This window comes from Rana temporaria, chromosome 2 (assembly GCF_905171775.1).
Source record: "Rana temporaria chromosome 2, aRanTem1.1, whole genome shotgun sequence".
NCBI classification, from domain to species: Eukaryota; Metazoa; Chordata; class Amphibia; order Anura; family Ranidae; genus Rana; species Rana temporaria.
Genome location: NC_053490.1, coordinates 175,618,893 through 175,636,770, shown reverse-complemented (window position 1 = coordinate 175,636,770; position 17,878 = coordinate 175,618,893).

Sequence of the window (17,878 nt, the reverse complement as noted above, 5' to 3'; positions counted from 1 at the left end):
CCATACTCCTTTAAAAGCGAAAACAGGGACATTGGATAAGTTGGACAACTTACTATAGAAGGTGGACTTACAGTAACCATAATGGCCCGGATTCACAGACAGCGGCGCACATTTATGTCGCCGTAGCGTATCTCCTGTATGCTATGCCGACGCAGCGCAGAGAGGCAAGCACTGCATTCAGCAAGCTATTGCTCCCAACGCTGCGTCGGCGTGGCATAGATTTCGAAGGCGCAGGCCGGCGTAGGTGGAAGTGGGCTTGCCCCATGCAAAGCCATGCAAATGAGGCGTGACCCCATGCAAATGATGGTTTGAGAGCCAAACAAGTACGTTGAATGAACTGCGCATGCATCGTGTTGTGGACGCATCCCCGTGCGCATGCTCATAACCACGTTGGAACAACTACCTAAGATACGCCGGATCACTGCCTACGCCATGAACGTAATCTACGCCCATCCAGATACACGTCCAATGTAAACTACGTAAAAACCGCCGGCTTCTGTTCCCTGATGCAGACCTTTACATGTCTGCTGCTGAGTTACACCTCCTTTATGGGGCTTAACTTTAAGCTGGACATACAACTTACGCGCACCTCTCGTAGCCTGCGTCGGGCGGGCGCAGGTTCTTGAATCGCTGTATTTTCCTCATTTGCATATTTAAATGGCTAATCAATGGCAGCGCCACCATGCGGCCAGCGTAAATGTGTGCCCATCCTACGCCGGCGTAGGCAAGTTACGTCGGCGGGATTAAGCCTGTTTTTAGGCGTATCTTAGTTTGTGGGCACGGCGCACAGATACAACGGCGCATATTTGCACTTACGTCGGCGCAAGTGCTTTGTGAATCCGGGCCATTGTCTGTAACTCTAGGTTGTAAGTCTAATGCCCTGTATACACGATCGGTTCATCCGATGAAAATGGTCTGATGGATTTTTTCATCAGATATCCAATGAAGCTGACTTTCATCAGTCTTGCCTTCACACCATCAGTTAAAAAAACGATCGTGTCAGAACGCGGTGACGTACAACACAACAACGTGCTGAGGAAAATGAAGTTCAATGCTTCCGAGCATGCGTTGACTTGATTCGGAGCATGTGTGGATTTTTAACCGGTGGATTTCCCCACAGACGATCGTTTTTTTCGAACTGGTTTTTTAACCATCAGATAATTTTAAAACAGGTTCTAAGTTTTTTCACCAATGGGAAAAAAACTGATGGGGCCCCCACACGATCAGTTTGTCTGATGAAAACGGTCCATCAGACCGTTTTCATCAGACGAACCGATCGTGTGTACGCGGCATAAGGGTACATTCCGATGGATAGCAGCCCCTGTCACCAATCTGAAAAGCAAACTGTGGATAAGCAAGCAGTCCCTATCTTACTTGCACACACAAACTAGGACCAGTTTTAGACAGAAGACAATTATCCTATCACCATATCTTGAAGGAACACTAAAGGTTCGTTTTTTATTAGATCAATTGATTGCTGAAACTAGAGCATTTAAATATCACTTACCTCGTTTTTCCTTTTGACCTCCAAAATACAGTAATCCAGGTTTGAAAATGTCATTTCCTGTCTCTCCTCTTCTTGCTTTCCACCAGCATCTGAGCCGTTTTGCATGGTGGAAAGCAGAATGTGCTCACCCCCTCCCTATGACAACAGCCCTGCGTGAAGATGCTCTCTTATCCCTCACAGGCATGGAGGCTAAGCCTAAAGGGAACTGTAGTTCCCATTAGGCCGTGATGTAGCAAGAATGAATGCGCACCGCAAACCAGGAAGTCAGTGAGAATAATGATTCAGGAGTGACGGAGGCAAATAAAACAGCTCGATTTCAACAGGTATCAAACTAGTTATAATGCAAAACATTACTTTTTACTTTATCAGCTACTGTCAGACTTTAATTTAAGAGGAAAATATTTTTGTCTTTACAACCCCTTTAAGATCGTGGGAAGAAACTGGACTACAAAGGGTAAACTTATGCAAATACAGAGCAAACATGCAAACTCCATGAAGACTGTTTCCTGGTCAGGATTCAAACTGAGGACCCCAGTGCGCCATTAAATTTAATGTGAAATTCATGTTTTGCGGTAGTCATTGTGACATGTAACGGACACATAAGATGGTGTAAAATGTCTATAATTGCTGTGCAGCTAACTGCATTTCTTTCATTTTATAAAACCCATAACTACATATTTTTCTACAGTGTCCATAAAAAGCTATGCAATAAGTTGTAAATCCACATTTTTAGTTTAAACAAAATGTCAAAACGTTAAATATTTTGCCAATACTGCACTTTGCTACAAGCAATCTTGCCCATTTTAAATTAAATATTTTGCCATTTTATTCAAGGGGAATTATTGATTTTGACAGCTTTGCCTATTTATAAAGTTGTTCTGGATCATTATTTCATGTTGGCATGCATACAACCTCAGCTATATATACAGGATCTCACAAAAGTGAGTACACCCCTCACATTTTTTGTAAATATTTTATTGTATCTTTTCATGTGACAACACTGAAAAAAATTACACTTTGCTACAATGCAAAGTAGTGAGTGTACAGCTTGTATAACCGTGTAAATGTGCTGTTCCTTCAAAATAACTCAACACAGCCATTAATGTATGACAATGCTGGCAACAAAAGTGAGTACACCCCTAAGTGAAAATTTCCAAATTGGGCCCAAAGTGTCAATATTTTGTGTGGCCACCATTATTTTCCAGCACTGTCTTAACCCTCTTGAGCTTCACAGGTTGCCACTGGAGTCCTCTTTCACTCCTCCATGACAACATCATGGAGCTGATGGATGTTAGAGACCTTGTGCTCCTCCACCTTCTGTTTGAAGATGCCCCACAGATACTCAATAGGGTTTAGGTCTGGAGACATGCTTGGCCAGTCCATCATCTTTACCCTCAGCTTCTTTAGCAAGGCAGTAGTCATCTTAGAGGTGTGTTTGGGGTCGTTATCATGTTTGAATACTGCCCTGCGGCCCAGTCTCCGAATGCAGGCAATCATGCTCTGCTTCAGTATGTCACAGTACATGTTGGCATTCATGGTTCCCTCAATGGACTGTAGCTCCCCAGTTCCGGGAGCACTCATGCAGCACCAGACCATGACACTCCCACAGCAATGCTTGACTGTAGGCAAAACACACTTGTACTCCTCACATGTTTGCCACCACACACGGTTGACACCATCTGAACCAAATAAGTTTATCTTGGTCTCATCAGACCACAGGACATGATTCCAGTAATCCATGTGTTTAGTCTGCTTGTCTTCAGCAAACTGTTTGCAGGCTGTCTTGTGCATCATCTTTAGAAGAGGTTTCCTACTGGGATGACAACCATGCAGACCAATTTTATGTAGTGTGTGGTATATGGTCTGAGCACTGACAGGTTGACCCCCCCACCCCTTCAACCTTAGCAGCAGGGTTGGCAGCACTCATTCATCTATTTCCCAAAGACAACCTTTGGATATGATGCTGAGCATGAGCACTCAACTTCTTTGGTCAACCATGGCGAGGCCTGTTCTGCGTGGAACCTGTCCTGTTAAACTGTCACAAACTATGGTGAACGGGAGTGAACCTCAACTGTGGAGAGTTGGATCATCTTAAAGGGGACAATGCATTTCTCAGTGTAGTATGACATTCAGTATTGGACCCCAGGCGTCACTCTTAATCTTAGGCGAAGAGTTTGGGGTTCATTACATCATCTGTCACACAGAGAGGAATGCTTTCAGGAAGTAGGCGAGGAGGTATTATTGCATACCTACAAGTACTAGTTTAAAATGCATATGCAAACATGTTTGATATACAGGGCAGAATTACGTATTCAACAATTAACAGATGTTATGCACGTAGCTTAAGAAGGTACTGTGTTAGGATAATACGTTTTGGAGAGAAGCACTTGGTAATTATATGAATGCTTTAAGGAACTATGTGCTTTTAAGATATAAACTAAGGTGTGTAATATACATATAGGGCCAGATTCTCAAAAGAGATACGACGGCGTATCTCCAGATACGCCGTCGTATCTCTGAGTCTGGCCGGTCGTATCTATGCGCCTGATTCTTAGAATCAGTTACGCATAGATTTCTATTAGATCCGACCGGCGTAAGTCTCTTACGTCGTCGGATCGTAACTGCAGATTTATGCTGGCCGCTAGGGGCGTGTACACTGATTTACGCTTTGAAATATGTAAATCAGCTGGATACGCGAATTCACAAACGTACGCCCGGCCGACGCAGTACAGATACACCGTTTGCGTTAGGCTTTTCCCGGCGTAAAGTTACCCCTGCTATATGAGCCGCATATGCGGCGTATCAATGTTAAGTATGGCCGTCGTTCCCGCGACTAAATTTCGTTTGCGTAAGTCGTCCGTAAATGGGGCTGGACGTAATTTACGTTCAAGTCGAAACCAATACATCCTTGCGGCGTATTTGGAGCAATGCACACTGGGATATGTCCACGGACGGCACATGCGCCGTTCGTGAAAAACGTCAATCACGTTGGGTCACATAACATTAACATAAAACACGCCCCCCTGCCCCACATTTGAATTAGGCCGGCTTACGCCGGCTTACGGCTTACGGAGCAAGTGCTTTGAGAATAAAGCACTTGCCCGTCTAAGTTGTGGAGGCGTAACGTAAATAGGATACGTTACGCCTGCACAAAGATACGCGGCTGTACGTGAATCTGGCCCATAATCTTCATGAGTACTCAAGGAACATTTAGTATGACAAGTTCTACAATAGTAGCATGAATCCACAGTGGTTATCTCCAAGCTAGGTGGTAATTTAAACACGGCTGTTTTCAATATATACCATTGGAATATGCAGTTTGAGAACAGGCTAATTCACTGGCATTTATATTATAGTTTCAAGGGTACTTATCCGTTTGCAGAGGATAAGGCTTCTTTGTAATCGAAGAGTTTTGTTGTCAGCTATGATTACAGGTAGTGAGAGTCCAGTGCAGATAAATATTTTTGCATGCCCCCACAGCTAGTAAAGTATTGATGGTAGTGTGAATCCGGTTTGGGATTGCTTGATCCGTAGGGGGTAATAGGAACCAGTAGTTTGATGGTAGCTTGGACCAGGGTTAACCAGGCTACAGCCGACAATAAAGGAACGCTGTAGTATACTGCAGTAGTGCCAGGAATTACCACTAATGAGGAGCACTTGTTGTGCTCGGCACTTCCGCCTTTCCAGCATGGAACGCATACAGCGCTGAGCAATGACGTCAGTGCGTGGTCGCCGAATGCGTTCCAGCGTGGGACGCAATCGGCGATGGATGTCGCTTTACATAAACCGCTGTATGGTTTTGGCCACCATGCTGCAGCTCAGTTTCAGGGTCTTGACAATCTTCTTATAGCCTAGGCCATCTTTATGTAAAGCAATAAATCTTTTTTTTTTCAGATCCTCAGAGAGTTCTTTGCCATGAGGTGCCATGTTAATTTTCCAGTAACCACTATGAGAGAGTGAGAGCAATAACACCAAATTTAACACACCTGCTCCCCATTCATACCTGAGACCTTGTAACACTAATGAGTCACATGACAACCGGGGAGGGAAATAGATAATTGGGCCCAATTTGGACATTTTCACTTTGGGGTGTATTCACTTTAGTTGCCAGAGGTTTAGACATCAATGGCTGTGTTAAGTTATTTTGAGGGGACAGAAAATGTATACTGTTATACAAGCTGTGCACTCACTACTTTACATTGTAGCTAGCAAAGTGTCATCATTGTGATTAATGTGACTCATGGAGGTGGCTCACATGTTGATGTGATTTTTACCTGTATGGAATTCTCTATTTTATCTACTTGAATTGGATTACTTGTTTGTGAGTCAGTTTTTTTATATGCAGCACTGCATTACCTACCATCAGTGGCGGCTGGTGCTCAAAATTTTTTGGGGGGCGCAAACGAAAAAATAAATTGCAGCCTCACTGTGCCCATCAAATGCAGACACTGTGCCATCAATTGTCACCACTGTGCCATGCCATCAAACGCAGCCACTGTGCCATTAATTGTCACCACTGTGCCATGCCATCAAACGCAGCCACTGTGCCATCAATTGTCACCACTGTGCCATGCCATCAAACGCAGCCACTGTGCCATCAATTCGCACCACTGTGCCATGCCATTAAATGCAGCCACTGTGCCATGCCATCAAATGCAGCCACTGTGCCATCAATTGTCACCACTGTGCCATGCCATCAAACGCAGCCACTGTGCCATGCCATTAAACACAGCCACTGTGCCATCAATTGTCACCACTGTGCCCTTTAATTGTCATCACTGTGCCCTTTAATTGTCGCCGCTGTGCCCTTTAATTGTCCCCACTGTGCCCATTGTCCCCACTGTGCCTATTGTCCCCACTGTGCCCATTGATGTCACAGCTGTGCCCTGTAAAGTACCCCTTTCCCCCCCCCGCCCGACACTTACCTTTACTGGAGTCAGCCACCCACGTCCCTCGATGTCTTCTACCGCCCTCGATGACTGACAGGCGTCTCAGCCAATCAGGTTACCGATAGCCAGAATCGGCCAACCTGATTGGCTGAGACGCCTGTCAGTCTTATCCAAGGAGCGCATCCCTAGTGCATTCCTTGTATAAGCTTCCGGGACCCGAGGGCTGTACTCGCAAAAGCCTATCAGAGCCATTGGCTCTGATAGGCACTTCCGTACAGTCAGCCAGCTGCCGTTATTCTGATGGTCGGACAGGAGCGCCGACCACCGGAATATAACAGCGGCAGCGGCGATAATAACATAGATTCGTGCAATGCATGAATCTATGTTATTAGACTCAGTGACAGTGAGAGCCAGAGGGGGCGGCGCTCCAGAGCCCTCTATGGACGAACCGCCACTGCCTACCATTAAAGCGGGAGTTCACCCATTTGTAAAAAAAAAAAATTTCTCCCCTTAGCTTCCTGCTCGTTCGGTCTAGGGGAATCGGCTATTTGTATTAAAATATGAGCAGTACTTGCCCGTTTTCGAGCTGCATCTTCTTCCGTCGCTTCCGGGTATGGGTCTTCGGGAGCGGGCGTTCCTTCTTGATTGACAGCCTTCCGAGAGGCTTCCGACGGTCGCATCCATCGCGTCACTCGTAGCCGAAAGAAGCCGAACGTCGGTGCGGCTCTATACTGCGCCTGCGCACCGACGTTCGGCTTCTTTCGGAAAATCGTGACGCGATGGATGCGACCGTCGGAAGCCTCTCGGAAGCCTGTCAATCAAGAAGGAACGCCCATTCCCGAAGCCCATACCCGGAAGTGACGGAGAGGATGCATCTCGTAAACGGGTAAGTACTGCACATGTTTTAAAATAAATAGCCGATTCCCCTAGTAAAAACGAGCAGGAATCTAAGGGGGAAAAGTGCCCTCTAAGTGTGAACCCCCGCTTTAAAGTACTCCTAAGAGGCATTATTGCACTATTGGAGTTTTTTTATTTTTTGCATATTTGTACTACCTGGTATTGATGCTATTAGACTGGATTTGAACATCGCCCAGCATCTGTGGAGGCTTCTGGTGGGGGACGTTTAGGACATCAGGACATCTCTCCAGCGGATCACAGATCCAACAAGCATTTTTTTGACCCCCATGAATAAGGGTGGTTTCTGGCTTTCTGGTAAGCCTCTTGTCTTACTGTGGTGACGGGTTTCACGTGGTCAAGTTTTTATTTATTATTTTATCATTTATCATGCTTCATACTTCATAAGTGATCTCTCTCATTGAATTCAAACCACCTATGAACTTCTGTACATGTGCACAGTTGTTGGATTTCACCATTTTGCACTTTATATGAAATTGGATTTACATTTAAATATGTTTATTTTTGCACTGTGTTGGTTTTACATGGAAAATTGTATAGCAGTCACAGCTAATATTTGCACATCTGCACTTTATTTGGCACACACACATTTGTATCATTTGATCTGTATCATTTGATCGTTTAATTTTTAATTTATAGCGCTGCAGTTTGTATTACACATTTTGTCCCTGTGCCCACTATCTGGGTTATAGTGCTTAGCTTCTGTTTTTGTTGTTTTTTTCTACCAAGCGCGGATATTATTTTTTATTTAGAGACTACTACCTGTTGGTGTCCATAACTGAATGCTGGCAATCTGCAATCTGCAAATGCGGATTGAATTACACAATCATATGTTTGTATATATAAAAAAAAAAAAAAAAACTTCTGGTACCAGTTTACTTATACCACTTAAATTCATAGGCATGAAATATGAACACAGCCTCTCTTTTTTTTAAGTGTTATGCCACTATGTTTTTAGTTTAAATATTCATGGATTCATTTGAGATGAATACTATGCACTGTGCAATCATAAAAGCATGAAATACTAGGTGGATTTTGTATATATCTATACTGGTGGTCCTAATTTCAGTAATTGCTGTTGTCAGTACAGACTGTAATACATTCATAAGGCAATAAAGAGAATTAGCTCCATCTGGTGGTTACAATTTATAGCAGTCATGTATTCAAAAAATAAAAATTGCCTGATGATGCTTAAAGTCAGCAATCTTTTTTGGTGTTTTAATTTTATGTCTATTTTATAAAATGCCTACTTTAATATTTCCCACTTTTTCATGGAAAGTATTAATTGCAACAGTTTTGTCTAGCTGAATCTGCTTTAGGAAATTTCTCCACTCAAACTAAATTGGTGTCACAAAGAAAAATATGGAAATACATACTTGTTGGTCAGATTTTGCAAATTTTCAAATTCTTCTCCAAAATGTTTCATACAAATTATGCAATGTTAAAACTTGCATATACTAATACTTCAGAGAATAGTCTGGGTTTATATTTAACCACATCAATACTGAACACTTTCACCCCCCTACCTGTCCATGCCAATTTTCCGATTTTAGCGATGTAACACTTTGATTGACAATCACTACCCAAAAAAATTGTTTATATTTTTTTTAGACAGATAGAGCTTTCTTTTGGTGGTATTTAATCACTGCTGTATTATTTTTTAAAATAAGAAAATACAAAAAAATGCTGAAAACAAAAACACAGTTTTCTGTTTTACAATTTTTCACAAATTTAGGCCAAAACATTCTGTTATATTTCTTTGGTGGGAAAAAAAAACACAAATCTGTGTGTATTATTTAGTCTTTGTGAACGTTTTACAGTCTACAAACTACTGTATGTTATATAAATTTGTAAATTGTACAGTCCTGATGTATTGACAGCCTATTGTATATCATTTCATGAGGCCATAAAATGGCAGGACAGTGAAAATACCTCCCAAATTACCCTTTCTGGAAATTAGAAAGTCCAATGTATTTAGTTAATACAAGGAAGCACCTTCAGGCATTCTAAAAACATAAATTATCAAATTTCCTGAATACTCAGAACATTTTTGGAGGCCCTGGAGCATCAGTCCGGGATAAACATCCACAAAATAACCATTTTGGAAAGTGAACACCCCACAGTATTTTTTAACCACTTGTCTACTGGGCACTTAAACCCCCTTCCTGCCCAGGCCAATTTTCAGCTTTTAGCGCTGTCACACTTTGAATGACAATTGTACCCATATGACATTTTTTTTAACACAAATAGAGCTTTCTTTTAGTGGTATTTAATAACTACTGGGGTCTTCATTTCTGCTAAACAAACAAAAAAAGACCAACATTTTTTAAAAAAACTGTTTTAATAGTTTGCTATAAAATCTTTCAAACAGGTAATTTTTCTCCTTCATTGTTGTGTGCTGATGAGGCTGCACTGATGGGCACTAATAGGCACTGATAGGCTGCAGTGATGGGCACTGATAGGCTGCACTGGTGGGTACTGTTAAGCCGACACTGAGGGGCACTGATGAGGCGGAACTGGTGGGCACTGATATTTGTCATTGATAGGTGGCACTGATGGGTGGTACTGATGGGCGGCACTGAAGGGCACTGATAGGTGGCACTGAAGGGCACTAATAGGTGGCACTGATAGGTAGCACTGATAGGTGACACTGATGGCAACTGATATGTGGCACTGATGGGCACTGATAGGCACATGTAGGTGTCACTGATAGGCAGCACTGATGATGAGGCACTGATTGGCAGCACTGATCAGCACTGATAGGTGGCACTGGTGGGCATTGATAAGTGGCACTGGTGGGCACTGATAAGCAGCACTAATTTTCACTGGTAGGTGGCACTGGTGGACACTGGCAGGTGGCACTGGTGAGCACAGATGAGGCGGCATTGGCTCTCCATGATTGGGACCGATGTCCCTCTGACAGATGGCGGTGATCAGCTTTTTTAAATAGCAGATTACTGGCTCTGTTTACATGAGGTGATCAGCTGTCATTGTCTGACAGCTGATCACATGGTAAGGGGTCGGGATCAGCTCCTTACTCTGATCTATGATCAGCTGAGTCTCATAGACTCACTGATCACAGGGCGCACTGTGCATGCCCCGCAGGGGGCACACAGGCAGCTCAAGCATGGGAGGACATATATGGACGTCCTCCTGGCAATTTAGGACCATGCTGTAGCCGTACTTTGGCTATATCATGGGCAGGAAGAGGTTAAGAGGTGAGTATTTTGAAGATTTAATTTTATTTCCACAAGTTTTTGTAATATGTGGAAAGATTTTTTTTATTTTTATAAGTGATCAGGGAATATAGCTTAGCATAGCATTATCTAATACAGTCCTAGTTCATATAAGTCAAGCAAGCCACCCACAGGAATGCCATGTCCATTGGCCTGGTGTCTTGCAGGAATGTAGTCAGCGGGATGTGCAGATGAGTAAGTTCAGGCCACAGGTAGAGACATGGTCAGCAAACAGGCATAGGATTGGTACAGGTGGCAGGTATAAATGTGGTCAATAAACAGGCCAGGGTTAGTACAGGTGGCAGGCAGAGGGCACAATGCACTGGCATGGTGGTGATTAGGGATGCTGTAACTGGTGTGGCGGTGATCAGGGACACTGTAACTGGTGTGGTGGTGATCAAGGACACTGTAACTGGTGTGGTGGTGATAAGGGACAATATGACTGGCATGGTGGTGATCAGGGACAATATGACTGGTGTGGAAACGATTATGGACACTGGGACAGGTGTGGTGGTGACTGTGGACACTAACTGGTTTGACGGTGATCAGGGCACAGTAACTGGTGTGGCAGCGATAAGGGACACAGTAACTGGTGTGGTGATGATCAGGAACAATATGACTGGTGTGACAGTGATTAGGGACAACATGACAGGTGTGGTGGTGATCAGAGACAATGGGCTCCTATCACAAAGCGATATGCAGCACATTAAAAATGCAGTAAACTGCTCAGCATTCACACAAAAAACACTACTAAAATACCACATGAGTTATTTTATAAAGTCGTGTGGTATTTTCATTGTGAAAATATGTGGCAAATTAACGCCTGGTGATACTGCTTTGTTAAGGATCGGCTAGCAACCAATGAGTCAGCAGCTGTCAGTGGGGTTCCCAGCTGACAGCTGAATGTAAAAATAGGAATTGCCAGAAATTAAAAGTTAAGAAATAAAAAGGAAAGGAACCCCCATGTATTTTTTTTTAAATGCCATTGGGTCTCCCCCAAAATCTATACCAGACTCTAATCCGAGCATGCAGCCCACCAGGTCAGGAAAGGGTGGGCAAGCAAGCAGCCCCCTCCCTTACCATGCCAGGACATGAATCCTTACATGGGGGGTGTTTTGGGGCAGGGAGGACAAGGGCCTTTTCCCTACAGTGATCACTTGGTACCAGGGACACTCACAGCGGCCCAGTATCATTATTGGTAATTGTCTGTGTCCAGCGGACTCAGTTATATATTGAACCGCTGCGTGCCCCAGGATATGCGGATAAGGTAAGGTCCTGGGAGAGAGTCTGTCTGGTCAGTGTGTATAAAAAGGGCTAAAATGGATCAATTCTCAAAAAGTAAATGTTTTTTTTATCTTTTGGGAACCTCAAAAAATATTAATTGTACCTAATCAGTATAAAAAAAAAAAAAAAAAATTGCCCTTAATTCCTCTTGAAAAATAATAAAACACTTTCTGGCCTGTGGCTATGCCTAGGCACTTTTGTTTTGTTGTCTAATTGTTTCATACTTTTTCCATCAGATAATCCAAGGCATATCCCATCATTTGTGCCTCATATGACTACTTTCCCCTTGAGTGGAAGCTGTACTTGAGGACCTGCAGTACATACACCTCCCTGTTTCTGCTTCAAGCTGAAGTAATATGGCCATAAATTATTTTTCCCTGGCTACTGCAGTACTTTTACTCAAGCATAAGTCTCTAATCACCACCAAATTGATCACTGTGGGTCACTCACTCTGTGCCTCCTGTCTTTATAAAAAGCTTTGCATTACTTTAAATTAATAGAAGGCACTCTATGATTAGAAGAAGTACAGATGAATGTCACATTCTTCCCTACTTCACTTTATAGTTTTTCTCCTATTTATGAAAAATAATAATGTGTAAACTGGACTAAATAGAAAAGACCTACTGTAGATCTTTTACACCAGAACCACTTTCTCATTTTTGATAATACCATACCTTTGTATGGAGATTGCTATCATAGTAAAGGATGAGGCTTACTTGCTCATGTCAAGTCTTATGACTGATTGATTTTATTTAGCAAATTGTGTGTGGAATTTACTGATTGTGTACCTTGAAATGTTAAGTAGGAGTGCCCTAGTATTTGCATAGATGCTCCTATCTTTCCTTCTTCCTCTAGCTCTATGATTAAGCTCCATTAAAGGGTGAACACATCAGTGGAAGGAGTGAGTTAGAGTGTCAGTGCTAATGCTTGAAATTTAAAGCTGTATTAAATCTGAGAAGGAAAGTGAAATATCCATTTTATTTTTTGGACATTTGGTTTTGATTGAGCAGATGTATTGCATGTCAATTTGTATTTAGAAAACCTATTGTGTAACATCTGTATGTCTTGTGTTAAAATGCTATTTACACCTCCAGCTGGGAGATTGTTCTCTGTCTTTTGAAGATTTGTTCTCTGGAAGAACTGGTAGAAGTAACAAGTCTGTGTGAATAAATAACAATGAAAACTATGCGCCACAGACAAAGATAAAACCAAAAAAGAGAACACAGATGAATGTGATTATGGCTGCTGCAGTCTTTAAAATGTGTCTAACTTCCATGTTAATGAACCCTATAAATGTGTATATATGTAGACCGCACTAACAAAAAATGGGAATCAAACTTACTAAAACCACAATTTGCCACATTAAAAAGTGCACACAATGAATAAATAAACACAACTAGAAAATACAACTTATGTTCAATGCATCAATAAGTTGATATCAAATAACAGTTGCTTAAAAAAACAAAAGGTAGGTGAACAGGTTCTGGTGCCATTAGTAACAGATACACATGTGACCACTTTCAGGTGCTCCAGCTGACAGCACATCGATGTACACTCACCACAATGGATGGGCCTTCTATTACTAGATAGATCTCACTGCACTTTTTTTGGTTGGACCCACTGTGTATCTTGTCACCTACTTGACCATTCACATGTACCAGGATGCAATCCCTTCTAGTGCCATAAAGCAGTACTCAAAAAACAGTGTCAAGGAAAAGGTTAATTGCGCAAAGCAGTCAACTATATTAAACCATGTAAAGCCTTACAATTACACCGCAATCAGATGTATGGGTGCTATGGACTGGGATCAGGTACATACAGTGTTTTTTTTGTTAAAGGGGTTGTAAAGGTAAAAAAAAAAAATCCCTAAATAGCTTCCTTTACCTTAGTGCAGTCCTCCTTCACTTACCTCATCCTTCGATTTTGCTTTTAAATGTCCTTATTTCTTCTGAGAAATCCTCACTTCCTGTTCTTCTGTCTGTAACTCCACACAGTAATGCAAGGCTTTCTCCCTGGTGTGGAGAAAGACTCTTGAGGGGGGAGGGGGCGAGCAGGAGGTTCAGGACACTCTCTACTTTGCAGATAGAGAAAGGAGCTGTGTGTTAGTGGACATCCTGACACTCCTGTTCACCCCCTCCCCCCTCAAGAGGCTTTCTCCACACCAGGGAGAAAGCCTTGCATTACTGCGTGTAGTTGCAGACAGAAGAACAGGAAGTGAGGATTTCTCAGAAGAAATACGGACATTTAAAAGCAAAATCTAAGGATGAGGTAAGTGAAGGAGGACTGCACTAAGGTAAAGGAAGCTATTTAGGGATTTTTTTTTTACCTTTACAACCCCTTTAAGATGGCCGCTACTCCCCCTAGACCAGACGCTGACTTGTGTTCCAGTGTCGCATGTGACATCACCAAAAGTGACATATCGGCTAGGAAACAGGTCTAGTTGACACTGTGGGGGCCTAGTATTAGACTTATTCTTGAAAAAATATCACCACTGTGTGAGATGGGGAATTGTACCACCGTGTACACCCCAGATGGGGATCTGTGTGATCCCAACGGGAGCTTCTCCTGGACTATATGACATATAACTTTGGAACAGGAGTGGCCAAGTCCCTCAAGGAATTAATCTAACAAACACAGGATTAGCACCTCTAGAAAGGAAATTTGACATTAGACTCTGGAAAGTATGTAAAGAAAGTAAAATTGGACAAATAAAAATCAATATTGTAGGAAAGAGCACATTTATTATACCTTACAATACCACCTCTGCTTACCTACATTTACCAAGGTAGTGTGAGGCATGGATTAGAGCCTACTGTAAACGTGAACACTAGATAGATAAAAAAAAGAGAGAAAAAATGAGACCTACTTGAACTTTGTAAAGGTTTGAGTTATGTTCCAGAGAAAGTACAGCTTTATTAGAGAAATTGTGCTAATATCTTTATTGTAGGGATGAGCCAAACACCCCCTAGTTCGGTTTGCATCAGAACATGCGAACAGGCAATACATTTGTTCGAACATCCGAACACTGTTAAAGTCTATGGGACTCGAACATGAAAAATCTAAAATGCTAATTGTAAAGGCTTATATGCAAGTTATTGACATAAAAAGTGTTTGGTGACCCGGGTCCTGTCCCTGCACAAAGTGTCATTTCTGAAGCAAAAAAAGTAATTTAAAGGTACTCACGGCTATAATGAATTGTCGGCTCCCGGCAATACAGAAAAAAGTAATTGAAAGTCATTGATAAAAAAAAATGTGTGGGGGTCCCCCCAAATTCAATTACCAGGCCCTTCAGGTCTGGTATGGATATTAAGGGGAACCCTGCGTCAAATTTAAAAAAAAATGACGTGGGGTTCCCCCCAAATATCCATACCAGACCCTTCAGGTCTGGTATGGATATTAAGGGGAACTCCACCCCAAATTTAAAAATAAAATGGGTGGAGTTCCCCCAAAAATCCATACCAGACTCTTTATCCGAGCATGCAACCTGGCAGGCCGCAGGAAAAGAGGGGGGACGAGAACCGTACCAGGCCACATGCCCACAATATGGGGAGGATGCTTTAGGGGTCTGTGATTCGTTAAAGCACCATGTCCCCATGTTGATGGGGACAAGGGCCTCATCCCCACAACCCAATCTCCACTCCAACGCTGTCGGTATCCTGCGATGGATGCTATCCTCTCCGGGCTCCAGCGATGGATGATCTCCTCTCCATCCAGGTCCAGGCTCTAGGGATGTCCAGCGCAGCGTATCCTGTCTCCACCAGAGACACCCCGGGAAATATCGTTGCCGCAACTGGCTGACAGGTCTTATATAGCTGAGGGCAGGGCCACCCATCACGTGACACTGTTCCCCTCTGATGCAAGGGGAAACCCAGGCTTTCCCAGTGAAGACTTATCCCAACGGTGTCTGTGTGTTTTTTTTTTTTCTACACTTTCTTTGTGAAATGGTAGGGGTACAATGTATCCCATTACCAATTCACAAAGGGGGCCGGGATCCGGGGGTCCCCTTTATTAAAGGGGTCTTCCAGATTCTGATAAGTCCCCGCCCGCAGACCCCCACAACCACCGGGCAAGGGTTGTGGGGATGAGGCCCTTGTTCCCATCAACATAGGGGCATGGTGATTTGAGGGGTCTGAGCATCCTCCCCATGTTGAGGGCATGTGGCCTGGTACGGTTTGGGGGGGGGGGGCGCTCTCTCGTCCCCCCTCTTTTCCTTCTGCCTGTCATGTTGCGTGCTCGGATAAAGGGTCTGGTATAGATTTTTGGGGGGAACTCCACGCCATTTTTTTAAAATTTGGTGCGGAGTTCCCCTTAAAAAAAGTACTCATGGCTATTCATGAATTGTCAGCTCCCAGCAATACAGAGAAAAGTCATTGATAGTCATTGATAAAACAAATAATATCTGGTATGGATATTAAGGGGAACCCTGCGTCAAATATAAAAAAAAATATGCAGGGTTCCCTTCAGGTCGGGTATGGTTATTTGGGGGGAACCCCGCATTATGTTTTTAATATTTTTCCTTCAGAAATGACAGTTTGTGCAGGTACAGTTCTAAGCACGGGAAACAAGCACCACTTTACAGGCATACTATACACATCCCCTAGGTACGAAATTTAAAGGAATATTTCACTTTTATTGTTTCACTTTAAGCATTATTAAAATCACTGCTCCCGAAAAAAAAATTGCATTGATACATATCCCATGGGGCAGGACCCAGGACCCCAAGCACTTTTTATGACAATAACTTGCATATAAGCCTTTAAAATTATCACTTTAGATTTCTCCCATAGACTTTTACAGGGTGTTCCTCGGCTTTTCGAATTTGCCGCGAACACCCCAAATTGTTTGCTGTTCGTCGAACAGGCGAACAGGCAATGTTCGAGTCCAACATGAGTTTGACTCGAACTTGAAGCTCATCCCTACTTTATTGTTCAGAGTTCTTCTTTAAGCTAGCTAGCTTTGAAAGAATATAGAAATGAACAATCAGTGCAGTACTAATCCTAATTTGAATATAATATTCAATGTAATAGAAAATGCAATCCTTGAATGCTGCCAAGCTTCATCAGTCATTTCAAAAAAGTACAAAAATAAATAAAAGTCTAAACTTCCAATGATCAATACTCCATCATCATGGTGTTACATGTGTGAAGATTTCTATAAACTTCCTAAACTGTTGTGGTCTGTCTCCAGCCACCCAGTGCAATATATCTGCTTACCTCCAAATGTGAACCCCAATATAATATCAAGGTCATAAAAGCTTAAATCATCAACACTAAGGGAATGTCTCCTCCAGCCTGCTGTTGAATTATCTTTCTCCTCCTTCAGCAGCTCAAGACTAACAAATAAGGATACATGCAAACACAAAATAAAAATATTAGTGTTCTCTGTAAAAAAATATATATTCATGCAGTTGCCAAAAAAGCACTCACAATGACATTCATAGCCGTGCTATTCCCACAGTGCAATTATTCTGCCCACTTCCCACTGTGGACCCCAATATAGTGAAGGTTAAACTAGCATATGTTACTTCATTCAAGGTATGTGTTCAGTGGTGGTGCGTCCATAGTGGGCACAGGAGCACCACCTCCTCTCTCCCCTGCACCCATCACTCAAGTTAACAATACATAGATTCATGCATTGCATGAATCTATTTATTGTCGCTGCTGCCACTGCCACCCACTATTTAACACTGGTTAACACTGACACGCGTCTCAGCCAATCAGGTTCACCGGGTCTGGTTACCGGTAACCTGATTGGCTGAAGCAACATCGAGGGTGGGAGAAGACATTGAGGGAGCGTGGAGGGAGGATGGCTGACCCGAGAAAGGTAAGTGCCGGGCAGGGTGGGCAATCTGGTGGTATTTGAGGGGCCAATCTGGCGGCATTTTACGGGGCAAACTGGTGGTTTTTGAGGGTGCAAACTGGCAGCAAATGATTGGCACAGTGGCGAGAATTGATGGCATGGCACAGTGGCGAGAATTGATGGGCACAGTGGCGACAATTGATGGGCACATTGGCGACAATTGATTGTAAAGTGGCTGCGTTTGATTG